Source organism: Neofelis nebulosa, chromosome 15 (genome assembly GCF_028018385.1).
Source record: "Neofelis nebulosa isolate mNeoNeb1 chromosome 15, mNeoNeb1.pri, whole genome shotgun sequence".
NCBI lineage: Eukaryota > Metazoa > Chordata > Mammalia > Carnivora > Felidae > Neofelis > Neofelis nebulosa.
In genome coordinates, this window is record NC_080796.1 from 38,171,294 (window position 1) to 38,184,986 (window position 13,693).

At 38.0% G+C, this 13,693-nt stretch overlaps 1 long non-coding RNA gene across 4 annotated transcripts in view; it reads left to right on the plus strand.

The window, feature by feature from the left end:
- Positions 1-2,764: 2,764 nt before the first annotated feature.
- Positions 2,765-13,693, plus strand: part of LOC131495426 (uncharacterized) — a 30,105-nt gene continuing 19,176 nt past the window's right edge. Inside the window, exon 1 of one of the 4 annotated variants that reach the window (XR_009253942.1) lies at positions 2,765-3,584. This is a non-coding gene — a long non-coding RNA (uncharacterized LOC131495426). The remainder of the gene's footprint in view (positions 3,585-13,693) is intronic. The other 3 variants (XR_009253941.1, XR_009253939.1, XR_009253940.1) reach the window with 3 other exon arrangements.

Here is a 13,693-nt window from a genome sequence, read left to right on the forward strand (position 1 = left end):
ACTGCTCTGACCCAGCAAGCCGGGCATCACCACCTGCAGTTCTAGGGAAGCACATCCAAAGGAGGTAATAACATTCACTGTGTGCTTCTTCCTCTTCCTCCTCTCCTCCTCCTTCCTCTTCCCCTTCCTCTTCTCCTCCTCCCCTCCTTCTCCTTTTCCTTCCCCTTCTTCTTCCCCTTCTCTCCCACCCCCTCCTTTTCTTCCTCTTCTTCTTCTTCTTCTTCTTCTTCTTCTTCTTCTTCTCCTTCTTTCTCTTCTCCTCCTCCTCCTCCTTCTCCTTTGCCTTCTTTTTAAATCAATGGATAATATAATTTTTACTTTCTTTTTTCTAACTGGATTGTTTGAGTACCTCTGAGTGTGCAGGCAGCGAGCATGTTGGGGTAGGTCTGGTGAAAAAACTCCTGAGTAAGCAGCTAACACATATTTTTTTTTTTTTTTTTTTTTTTTTACTGAACACCACTAGTGCTGGGGGTGGGGGCTTTAGCTGCTGAAGAGTTTTAAATTGTGTTTTCCCTCTCTTAATTACAACTTAGTGACAAGTCACATAAAGGAGCACCCATTTGAAACAGAAGTTAATGAGCAGCAAAAAAAAAACACACACAATGATTTTGCATATTTGCTTCAGTATCTGCTTCCCTGCATCACTCAGTTGCATTCGTTAATAACTATTATTTTATAGAACATTCTAGTATCCACACTCCTACAAAATCCAACGTACAAAAGAGAAAAGATGGTGCTGATTCCATCCCAAGAGGTTTTTCATTTATTGGAAGTCAAGACTGCTCTTGCCCACAGTGTGGGATTTGTGGAGAAGGGCTTGCAAAGAGCAATCTGAAACTTGTCTTACATCATCGTTCAAAGCACAACACGAGCATTTTGTATGTATTAAAAAAAAAAAAAGAGCTAATTTTGTGAAGTGTATAAATTAGGTTTTGAAAGCCCTTTTTGTCTATTTTTGGTGCTGGAACACAGGGCAATATTTCAACTTGTATTTTAAAACTATGTGTGTGTATATGTAACTATATGTGTCCACAAATTTTTTTTCTTGCTTAAATAAAAAAAAAATTCAGTTGAACAACATATGCCACTTGTTAAGCAATGAAACGATTTCAGTGATACATTGATTTCAAGTAAAAATATTGTTTCCTGTAAATCACTTATTCCACGTAAAAGTGACAAAGTACCAGGGCCCAGTGCCAAATAAGATCCTGGTGGTAGGAGGGCTGAGAGTACATGCACTTGAATGTGAAAGGCTGTAGCAGGTCATAAGGCTGGTAGGGCCACAGGTGTGGGTTGTCCTGGGTTCTCAACTGTCCTGGTTCTTTTTTTTTTTTAAATGTTTATTTTTGAGAGAGAGCAAGACAGAGTGCGAACAGGAGAGGGGCAGAGAGAGAGACACACACACAGACTCTGAAGCAGGGTCCAGGCTCTGAGCTGTCAGCACAGAACCAGATTCGTGGCTCGAACTCACGAGCTGTGAGATCATGACCTGAGCTGAGGTTGGTTGCTTAACCACCTGAGCCACCCAGGCTCTCCAGTCCCAGTTCTTTTTCAGTAGCAGGAGCAGTACCTCCGGGATAGTGGTTGGGAACAACTGTGCCTAGGGCACAGGCAGGAGGGCAAGTTGAGGAACAGTGTGGGCACCTTCTCCCCATCAGCACCCAGCATCACTCTGCATCCAACATGGTGGTTCGCTCATGGGTTTCAGAGACACAAAAATGAAGGTTGGAGTCCTGTGACCTGTCCGTTTCCTGTCTTCATCACCCTGGGCACGCCACTTTGATCTGCTTGGGGTTAATGGGATTGTTGTGGGGATTAAAGGAATAGTGCATGTACAGTCCTTGGCACAGAGCCTGGTATTAAATCAATTTTCGGACATTATTATCAGACCTCACTGCGATCCCACGAGGCAAATACTCTCCCTTGACCAACCACCAAATGAGGCTTAGTGAGAATAAATTTTAATCTAGATTACTTCCTACACTAGATTAAGTATCTAGTCTGGGCCTACCTTCAAATAGGGGTCTCCAAAGCTCTAGATATTTTCCCTGAATGCCACACTTACACCTTGTAGGGGTTTTCCAGGATTTCTCTGTTCTCCTCTAAAGCCCAGATGGATTTAGTCATTCAACAAGTATTTACTGAGTGCTTATTAAACAGCAGACGCTGTTCTGAGTGCTGGCCCTGTAGCTGCGAGCGCAGACACAAATCTCTGCCCTTGTGGAGTTTACAGTCTAGCAGATAAGATAAAGAAGTACGATGTATATTATATTAGCTGATGATAGATTCTAAGGAGAAAAAAAATAGAGCAGGGATGAGCGCTATGGGCGTGTTTGTGTGTCTGTCAGAAGGAAGGAGTGTTGTCGTCAATATTTTAGATATAAAGGCCAGAAAACCTGAAAGAATGAAAAAGAGATTTGAGTAGAGAGCTAAATGGGGTGCAGGAGCAAGCCCCTCAGATTTCCGGGAGAGAAGCCTTCCAGGCAGAGGGAATAGCAGGGTAGGACCCTGAGGTGGGGGTTGCTTAGCTCTTGGAGGACATAAAAGCATGCCCTGGGGAGGGGGGGAATGGTCTGTGCACCTAGAATTATTTGATCAGTCTGAGAATCAGCTTTCTTCCCCCAAAACCTGTTTTTCTAACACTTGGACTTCCCTTTAAGGAGTTGCTGCCCCTTGGTTGGGTCACTAAAGCCTGGGGTTGAAGCAACCCTGAGGAACAATGTTGGCTTAGTGACCGTCTGATTTGTTGTGTAATAGCATTGACTTCCTAGGTGACTCGGCAAGGTTCTGTGCTTAAACGTCAACTCTGGGGATGATGAGCTCCAGCCCCAAGGCCTCTCAGGTCTGGAGGATTCCCCACCCCAGGACCAAGGAAGGGGCTATTTCTTCGAGGCTGACCTTGATGTCGCTTTGCTGCCTGGACTCCTGGAGCTTTGAGCAAATGCTTTGCCCCTAAAGTAGACATCTTCCAGCTTGATTTTGCCTCCCTGGAAAAAAAGAGAGCCTGCTGAATGTGGTGGGTGAGTGAGAACATGGACTTTGGAACCTGAGAATTGGTTTAAGTGCTTGCTCTGGCATTTACGAGTTATGTAGCCTTGAGCAAGTGATTGACCTGCAAAATGAGGACATTCTTCCTGAAGTCTTAGGAGACTGAATTAAAGCGCAGTGATGTAGGAAGTGTGCCTTGCACAGTGCTGGCAATTGGTAGAACCTCAATGAACGGTCGTATGATTATTTTCTTCCTCTTGAGCATTCCTGAACTAGCAAAACAGCCCCCCCCCCCCAGCACTCTGTCCAATTCCTAATCCTTATCCAAATATTGATACAATTGTGGTCCCTGTACATCCAGAATCACAACTGAAAAATGGGTGGCATGATCTCCATATGCAAAGTAAACTTGCACTGGGGGACTAGGCTGGGAGTAGGGGCGGAGCCACATCAGATCAGCTGGTTGAATTCAATCAACTTTTGATTCCCTGCCCTCATCTTTTGTAGAAGGAGTTGGATGTCTTTCCCATTTGACCTTAGAATGTGTTATTCTCCATGTGCCCTTCCTTAGGCTCCTCATTTACAGATGGATTCTGGTGAGTGGAAACCTGGTTTGAATATAGCAAGAGAGATCACGATTCAGAAAAATCTATGTCGTGTGTGTTTTAAGAATGTTGATTCACTATGTCCTAACAGTCTGGTTTGTCATCCAGATTTTTAATATTTTGACATGTGTAATTTTGTGTTTGCAGAATTATCTCCTTTTTATCAGATACTTCTGTGGATTCCATGGAGTCAAGATCCAAAGGCTTTCCCCTAGAGTTTTACTTTCCCCATATATACAGGGTTTGTAGGGGTAGAGGGGCAGTCACTAGCCTGGGATTTAACTTCTCTTGGGGGAGACCCATGTGGGGCAGTGGAGGTCACTGAGTTAGTGCTAGTCAGCAATTAAAAGCCTCCAGACACAAGAATCTGCGTTCCAGCTGCCATCCCCTCTGTCCTAAGGCGCCTCTCATCAGTGTGGCCAAAGACATCTACTCAGCTCTGGAAGTTTAAAAAATAAACTTATTCTTTTTTTTTTAATATTTATTTATTTTTGAGAGACAGAGAGAGAGAGAGAGAGAGACAGAGTGTGAGCAGGGGCAGAGGAGGGTCAGAGAGAGGGAAACACAGAACTCATAGTGGGCTCCAGGCTCCAGGCTGTCAGCACAGAGCCCGACATGGGGCTCGAACGCAGGAACCATGAGATCATGACCTGAGCTGAAAGTCAGATGCTTAACCAACTGAGCCACCCAGGCATCCCAAAAATAAACTTATTCTTAATTATACAATTTATATCCAGATTCATTCTCCTAGTAAACAATTTAAATGATACTGACAAGGTTCAAGGACGTTTCCCTCTGTTTTCAAGATTTTGAAAAAATAGTGGATTTTGAATACCTCAAAGCTTTTCACTTTCTATTGCTCTAATCCTATGGTTTTGTTCTTTGATCTAATCACCATCCCCTTATGATCTTCAGTTTGGTGTGTGTCATTCAAGACATTTTGCTATGTGCACGTGTGTGTATGTACATATCTATGTGTTGATAACCTATGACTGTGTGTGTATATACAGGTATTAAGTTAATATGAGTACTATATTTACATAGGTATTCAAGCCATATTCATATATATGTGTATGCATATATTACTAACATATAATTAATACCTTTATTAATTTATGCAGGATTATTTTCTGTGGAGATTGTTTCTCAACTGAATCAGTTTGCAACTTGCTTCTTTATGCAGCAAGATGCAGTTCATAGAGATTTACTTTTCCATTTGGAGCTACTGCATAGTTTCTGCTAGTGATCAGTTTATTTGGTCAGGCTTCTGCTGATGAGTATTGAAGGAGGTCTAGTTTTCCCCTCTTGGAGACAATGCTGCAATGAATTATCTTCATGTTTTGTTTTTTTTTAATGTTTATTTATTTTGAGAGAGACAGAGACAAAGCAAGTGGGGGAGAGGCAGAGAGAGAGATAGAATCCCAAGCAGGTCTCATGCTACCAGCGCAGAGCCCGACGCAGGGCTTGAACCCATGAAACTGTGAGATCATGAGCTGGAACCAAGAGTCGGATGCTCAACTGACTGAGCCACCCAGGTGCTCCTGCAATGAATTGTCTTTAATCGCATTTCCTTAAGCACATGCGTCTGCCTTTCTAGAAGGCTGATTTTAAGAAGTGTCATGGGGGGTATATACAGTTTAAACTTATTAGATACTGCTGAATTGCCCTTCAAAGGGCCAATTTAAATTCCCACTGACAGTGCATGAGAGTACTTGAAAAGTTTTCATATTATTAAACTAAGATTCTTGCCAAAACTTTGTGGTACTTCCAATTTGGCTTTAATTTGCATACATTTGAAAACCAGTAGATTGGAGTGTCTTTTCATGTCTTTATTGGCCACTGATATTTCCTCTTTAGTGAATTTCTTTTTCAAATTCTTTCCGTAGTTTTCTCATTTGGGTTGGTTATCTCTTTTGCATGAATTTGTAAGAGTTTTTAAAATATATTCTTTTTGGGATGAGCACTGGGTGTTGTATGGAAACCAATTTGACAATAAATTTCATATATTGAAAAAAAAATTAAAAAGTAAAATAAAATATATTCTTTTTGGGGGCGCCTGGGTGGCTCAGTTGGTTAAGCGGCTGACTTTGGCTCAGGTCATGATCTCACAGTCAGTGAGTTTCAGCCCCGCAACAGGCTCTGTGCTGATGGCTCAGAGCCTGGAGCCTGTTTCAGATTCTGTGTCTCCCTCTCTCTCTGCTCCTCCCTGCTCACACTCTGTCTGTCTGTCTCTCTCTCTCACAAATAAACATCAAAAAAATTTAAAAATAAATAAATAAAATAAAATATATTCTTTTTTTAAAAAAAGTATATTCTTGATATTATTTGTTTCTCCTAGGCTATTGCTTATTCTTAAATTTTGATATTCTTGTGGTATCTCTTCGTACACAAAGCATTTATATTTTTGAAGCAGACAAATTACATTTTCTCTTTATAGTTTTTGCTTTTAAATCTAGTTTCAGTAGACATTCCAAGCCCCATGTAATGAAAATTTGTTATCATGTTTTATTTTAATATATATGCATATAATTCACACATACATACACATATGTAATTCACATGGAATTTATTTTCAGGTATAAAATGTATTTTTTTAAATGGATAGGGTTCAAATATACATATTATACACATATTCAATTTATATATATTCAATTTTGATTGAGTATTTTAAAGCAACTCACAGATACATTACTCATTATTATATATTATTTTTTAAAGCCTCATCAGTTCAAAATTTAAATAGAAGTATTTATATATTCCTACCTCACAAGGCTTCTTAAAAAAAATAACAACATAGAATAATCATACCTGACAAAATTAGGAAAAATGTCTCATATGTCATCTAATACCCAGTTTAGGTTAAATTTTCCTTGATTGTTTAAAGATATATTTTCATGTTTGAACTGGGATCTAAACAGATTGGTGGGTATGTTTCTTGATTTTCTTCTAACCTGTAGGAGTTCTGTCTTCCCTCACCATTTTTATTTTTTATGAGTGGTAAGGAGATATTTTATGTGTGATATTCTTGGCTTCTATATTTTTTATTTATTCATATCACAATACAGATTGCTAGGGTTTTTTGTTTGTGTGTTGGTTTTGTTTTTGAGGTCTTGACTTTTCTTTAAAGGCTTAAGTTTTTTGTGTGTTTAAAAAAAATTTTTTTTAATGTTTATTTTTGAGAGAGAGAGAGACAGAGTGAGCAGGGGAGGGGCAGAGAGAGGGAGACACAGAATCCAAAGCAGTCTCCAGGGTCCAAGCTGTCAGCACAGAGCCTGATGTGGGGCTCAAACTCACCGAGTGTGAGATCATGACCTAAGCCAAAGTCGGACGCTTAACAGACTGAGCCACCCAGGCGCCCCGTTAAAGACTTAACTTTTTAAGTTTTAGGTTCACAGCAAGTTAAGAGGAATGTGCAGATTCCTCGTCTACTCCCCACTCCCAAGGCACAGCCTCCCGCATTATCAACACCTCACCCCAGAGTACATTTGTTACCATCAGTGAATGTATATTGAAAGATTATAATTACCCACAGTCCATAGTTGACCTTAGGGTTCATTCTTGGTGTTGTACATTTTATGGGTTTGGACAAATATATAATGCCATGTATCCATCATTATCCCTTCACTTTTTCATGCGATTAATTTAGTAAAAAAACTGATCATTTGTCCTGAAGAGTTACCCGTATTCAAGGTGTGTGTCTGCCTCCTCACAATGTCATTTAATGTCTCCAGTATTTCCTGAAAAACGGTAGCTAAAGTCTTCATTAGATTCAGGTTCAAATGTTTTGGCATGTATACCATGACATTTTTTTTTTTTTAATGTTTATTTATTTTGACAACGGGCCTGGGGGCAGAGAGACAGGGAGAGAAAGAATCCCAAGCATTCTCCACACTCAGAGTGGACCCTGACGCGGGGCTGGACCTCACCACTGTGAGATCCTGACTTGAGCCGAATCAAGAGTCAGAGGCTTAACTGAGCCCCCCAGGCACTTCTATCATGACATTAAAAAAAATTTTTTTTAATGTTTATTTATTTATTTTTGAAAGAGAAAGCGAGAGAGACAGAGCATGAGCAGAGGAGGGGCAGAGAGAGAGGGAGACCCAGAATCCAAAGCAGGCTCCAGGCTCTGAGCTGTCAGCATTGAGCCTGACGTAGGGCTTGAACCCACGAACTGTGAGATCATGAGCTGAGCCAAAGTCGGATGCTTAACCAACTGAGCCACCCAGGCTCCCCTATCATGACATTTTTTAATGGGGTAACTGGTGTATATGAAAGGAAGTGGGTTTTCTGTTTTGCTTTCTTTATATCCTAATTTTGTATTTGACTATCTTGCTAAGTTCTGTGAGCAGTTATAATAGTCTGTCAATTAATTTTTTTATATTCTTTAGACAAATGACTATATTATCTGTTAATAATGGCATATTTTTCTTTTCTAGCATTTATACATTTTATATATTTACTGCATTGGTCAGAGCATCCTATAAAATGTTGAAATGTGGGGCACCTGGGTGACTCAGTTGGTTAAGTGTCCGAGTCTTGGTTTTGGCTCAGGTCATGACCTCTTCCTGAGTTCGAGCCCTGCATTGGGCTCCACTCTTGATGGTGCAGAGCCTGCTTAGGATGCTCTCTTTCTCTCTCTCTCTCTCTCTCTCTCTCTGTCCCTCTCCAGCTCATGCTCTTTCTCTCTCTCTCAAAATAAATAAATAAACTTTAAAAATAAATAATTAAATAAAATGTTGAAGCAGAGGTAATACTTAGTCTTTACTGACTTTAGTGGGATTGCTTTAGCGCTTTACAAAAATGTGCCACCTTTGTTAAGTATTTTGGTTAATGCCTTTTAACAAGTTTGTAAAGTTTTGTTAGTTTTCTAGGAGTTTGTTAAAAAATCATGAATGGACTTGAATTTATCAAAGGCTATTGTTTATTGTCTATTGAAGTGGTCATGGGATTTTCTTCTTTAATTTTATTAATATAGGAAATTATACTAATAGGTTCTGTATGTGAACTATCTTTGAGTTCTCAGTTCAATCCTCACACGGTCTTCTAATACAGTGCTGATCACAATGTTGGTTTCCCAACATTTTCTTTAAGATTTTTGCATCTATCTCATAAGTTATATTGGCCTTTAAATTTCTTTTCTTGTGATATCCTGTTTGGTTTAAGAATCAAAGTTAAGCTAGCATCTTAAAATGAGTGAGTGGTTTTCCACCATTTTTCCAAGCTGTGGAAGAGGTTATATCAGGAATATTCATCTCCTGAAGTTCTGCTAGAGTTGTCCCTCATAATTATTAAATATATTTTCTATCTATAGTCATATGTCTTTCATTTTTCTTAATGTTTAGTTTACTTTTTCTTTTTCTCTTTCGTTATATTTGCCAAAATATCCATTACATTGAGCTTTGCAAATAGATCATTTAGTTTTAGACACAAGTGCAAATTTGTTTTTAAATTATTAATTTTTAGTTTCAATCTTATTTTATTCCTTTTTTCTATTTCAATTGAGTTTACTTTGTTTCTCTTTTATTAGCTTAGTTTTTTTTTTTTAAGTTTAACTCATTTGTTTTTGAACTTTATAATTACTTAATGTGTATTTAAGATTATAAATGTTCTGACTACTGGTTTGGCTGAATCCTTGAAGATTTCAATATGCACTACTCTTATTCTGTATCATTTCCACGTTATATGTTACCACTATTTTGACTTCCTGTTTAATCCGAAGGTAAGTAGAATTGGGGAAGCTATATTTTTGTATGGTTTCAGATTTATTTTATTATAGTTACTGAATGAGACTGTATGAAGTCAACATTTTAGAATGTGCTGAAATTTCTTTTGTGGTCATGATCATGAAATTATCAAGTTCTGCAAATTTCATGTGTATTCCATTTGTTTGTTGAGAGAAATTTATTGAGTTGTGTTATTAAAACCCTCCCCATACCTGTAATTACTTTCTGTCTGCTTGATTAGTCATTTTATGAAAGAAATGTGTAAAACTCTCCCACTATCACAAATATTTGTCACTTTCAGTTTTACTTTATATATTTCAATCTTGTGTTTTAAGCATATCAATAATCATCATTATATCTTCTTGAGAGATTGCTCCTTTTATTAATATAAAACATTTCTTTTTATCACTTTTAATGCTTTGAATTCTAGGTAGTCTGACATTTATGTTGTTACAACTACTTTCATCCTCTTTATATTTGCTTGATATATCTTCTTCTATTTCTTTATTTTTTCATTTTCCTGTGTCATTTTTTTTAAGTGCATCTCTAGTTTAAAGTCTATGGCTAGATACTTTCTAAAAATCCAGCTCTAGATTCCTTTTTTTAATGGGCAAATTTAACCTGTTCATATTTATTGAGACTACTGATGTATTTACAGTTAGGCATGCCATTTTGTGTATGTTTTATATTTCCATACATTATAGTTTTGCTTTTGCTTTCTGCTTTTTGTTCCATTTAATTTCCTTTACTTGTTAGAAAGTCTTACCTTCTACTTATATTTTTGTAGGTACTTCAGTCCCTTTAAATATTTAACACATAATATTAAGCCTACTTAAAAATATTTTTTTCAACGTTTATTTATTTTTGAGAAAGACAAAGCATGAGCAGGGGAGGGGCAGATAGTGAGGGAGACACAGTATCTGAAGCAGGCTCCAGGCTCTGAGCTGTCAGCACAGAGCTGGACACGGGGCTCAAACTCACGAACCGTGAGATCATGATCTGAGCCAAAGTTGGGCACTCAATCGACTGAGCCACCCACGCGCCCCAGCATATTTTTTTTTAAACCATGGCTAGAGTTCAATCTTTTTAATTGAAATACAGTTGACATAAAATATTACATTAGTTTCAGGTGTACATCATAGTGATTTGACAATTATATACATTACAAAATACTCACTGTGATAAGTGTAGTTACCATCCATCACCATACAGAGTTATTACACTATTTTTAAAAAAATTTTTAATGTTTATTTTTGAGAGAGAGAGACAGAGACAGAGTGCGAGCAGGGGAGAGGCAGAGAGAGAGGAAGACACAGACTCTGAAACAGGTTCCAGGCTCCAAGCTGTCAGCACAGAGCCCAACATAGGGCTCCAACTCAGGAACTGCGAGATCATGACCTGAGCTGTTGTCGGTTTAACCTACTGAGCCACCCGGGCACCTTGAGTTACCACCACATTATTGACTGTATTCCCTATGCTGTACTTTTCATTCCCATACAGTTCAATTTGTCTCTAGTAAGTCCCTTGAACAGGAAACTTAGCACGTCTTTACTTTTCTCCTCTCTCATTCCACTGCACAACCATCCATGCTAATATTTTTTATAGTGTATTTCTTTATTTTGATAAAATATATATACCATAAATTTTACCATTTAACCGTTTTAAATGTGCAATTCAGCAGCATTAAGTACATTCACGTTGTTATGCAACCATCACTACTCTCCATTTCCAGAAATTTTTCATCATTCCAAACAAAAACTCTGTACCCATAAGACCATAATTCCTCTTCACCATTTTCCTCCAGATCTTGGTAACCTCTATTATATTTTCTGTCTGCATGTATTTACATATTCTAGGTCCCTTATATACATGGAATCATATAGTATGTTCTTTTGTGTCTGGCTTATCTCACTTAGCATTATGTTTTCCAGACTCATCTGTGTTGAGTCTTTTTTAAAGGCTTTTACTTTTTTAAAGGCTAATTAATATTCCATTGTATGAATATACCACATTTTGTTTATCTACTTCTTTGTTCATGAACATTTGGGTCATTTTCACCTTTTGTCTGTTGTGAATAATGCTGCTATGAATATTGCTGTGCAAGTATATGTTTGAGTCTCTGATTTCAGTACTTTGGTGTATACACCTAGAAGTAAAATTGCAGGATCATGGTAATTTTGTGTTTAATCACCAAAATTGGGGAAATCACCAAAATATTTCCCATAGTGGTTGCACCATTTTACATTCTCACTAGCAATCCTCCAAGATATCAGATTCTCCATACAATCCCCAACACTTGGTATTTTCCATTGTTTTGATGATGTCCATCCTAACAGATATGAAGCAGTATCTCATTGTGATTTTGATTTGCATTTCCCTAGTGGCTAGTGATAGTGAGCATCTTTTCATGTGCATATTGGAATTGGCATATCTTTTTTGGAGAAATGCCTATTGCAGTCCTTTGCCATTTTTCATTTGTTTGTATTTTTGTTGTTGAGTTCTAGGAATTTGTATATATATGATTTTCTCCCATTTCATGGTTGCCTTTTACTCTTGATAAGTGTCCTTTGATGCACAAAAGTTTTTAATTTTGATGAAATCCAAGTTATCTATTTTTCCTCTTGGTGCCTGTGCTTTTACTGTCTATCCAACAAATCATCACCAAATTCAGTGTCATGAGGGTTTTCCCCTATGTTTTCTTCTCTACTAATTTTGGTTTTCACATTTAAGTCTTTGATTCATTTTGAGTTAATTTTTGTATATGATGTGAGAAAAGGGTCCAATTTCATTCTTTTGCATGTGGATAACCAGTTTTCCTAATACTATTTGTGGAAAAGACTGTCCTTTCCCCACTGAATAATGCTATGGCCTGAATTGTGGTCCCCCACTTCATATGTTGAAGTCCTAACACCCAGTACCTCAGAAAGTGAAAATATGTGGACAAAGGACCCTTATGTATTCTTTATTTTTATAAATATTTTTATGTTTGTTTTTTTATTATTATTTATTATTATTTATTAATTTATTATTTATTTATTTATTTTTGAAAGAGAGAGAGAGTACAAGTAGGGGAGGGGCAGAGAGAGGGACACAGAATGTGAAACAGGCTCCAAGCTCTGCACTATCAGCACAAAGTCCAATGTGGGACTCAAACCCTCAAACCCATGAACCATGAGATCATGACTTGAGTTGAAGTTGGACATTTAGCCAACTGAGCCATCCAGGTGCCCCTGGACAAAGGAACTTTAAAGAGGTAATTTAAGTTAAATGAGGTCATATGTATGGACCTTAGTCTGTAAGACTGCGTTTGGAGGTAGGGTCTTCAAAAAATGATCTAGTTGAAATAAGGCTGATAGGGTGAGTCCTTAATCAATATAACGGATCAGATGTCCTCATAAGAAGAAAAAGAGACATTAGGAATATGTTCTCAACAGAGAAAAGGCCATTTGAGAAGATAACAAGGAGATAGCCACTTGTAGGCCAAGACAGAAGACTTAGGAGAAATCAAACCAAATTTAGTAATATTAAATCTTCCTATCCATAAACATGGGATGTCTTCCCATACCATCACCAAGGGTAACTATTCATGTTCCCAGGCATAATTACCAAACTTATCAAGAGCTTAGTTCTAGAAATTTTTTTTATTTTGGTTTTTGTTTCACTGTAAATATTTATATACACTTAAATATATATATAAAATACACAAAATACACATATATATGTACATGTACTTTTGGTGTGTACACACACATAAACACATGTATTTCACCTCACTACTTTTTAAAAAATATTTATTTATTTTTGAGAGACAAAGTGTGAGTGGGGGAGGGGCCAAGAGAGATAGAGACAGAATCTGAAGCAGGCTCCAGGCTCTGAGTTGTCAGCACAGAGCCCGATGTGGAGCTCGAACCCACAAACTGTGAGATCATGACCTGAGCCGAAGTCAGAGGCTTAACCAACTGAGCAACCTAGGCACCCCTTACCTCACTACTTTTTGGAACTCATTCGTCATGGATTCATATTTCTTCTTGTTGGAATATATCTGTAATTGTTTTAGAGAGAGTCTACTTTGGCTGGACATGGAATTTTAGCTTCTGTTAGTTCCCCTTAACATTTATAGAGGTATTGCTTGTCTTATATCCAATGTAGCTGGTGAGGGCTCATGTCAATCTGAGTTTCTTTCCTTTGTAGGTAATCCTTTTTTCTCTCTGGAAGGATTTAAGATTTTCTCTTTGGTGCTCTGAAATTTTGCTACCATGTATCTAGATAGAGTTGGCTGAGAGAACAGGGTCAGGTCACAGGGTACAGAGGGGTTCAAGCCCCTATATGTCTTAGCTGCTTTCAGTATCCACCTCCTCTGAAGGTGGGGTCCTCTTG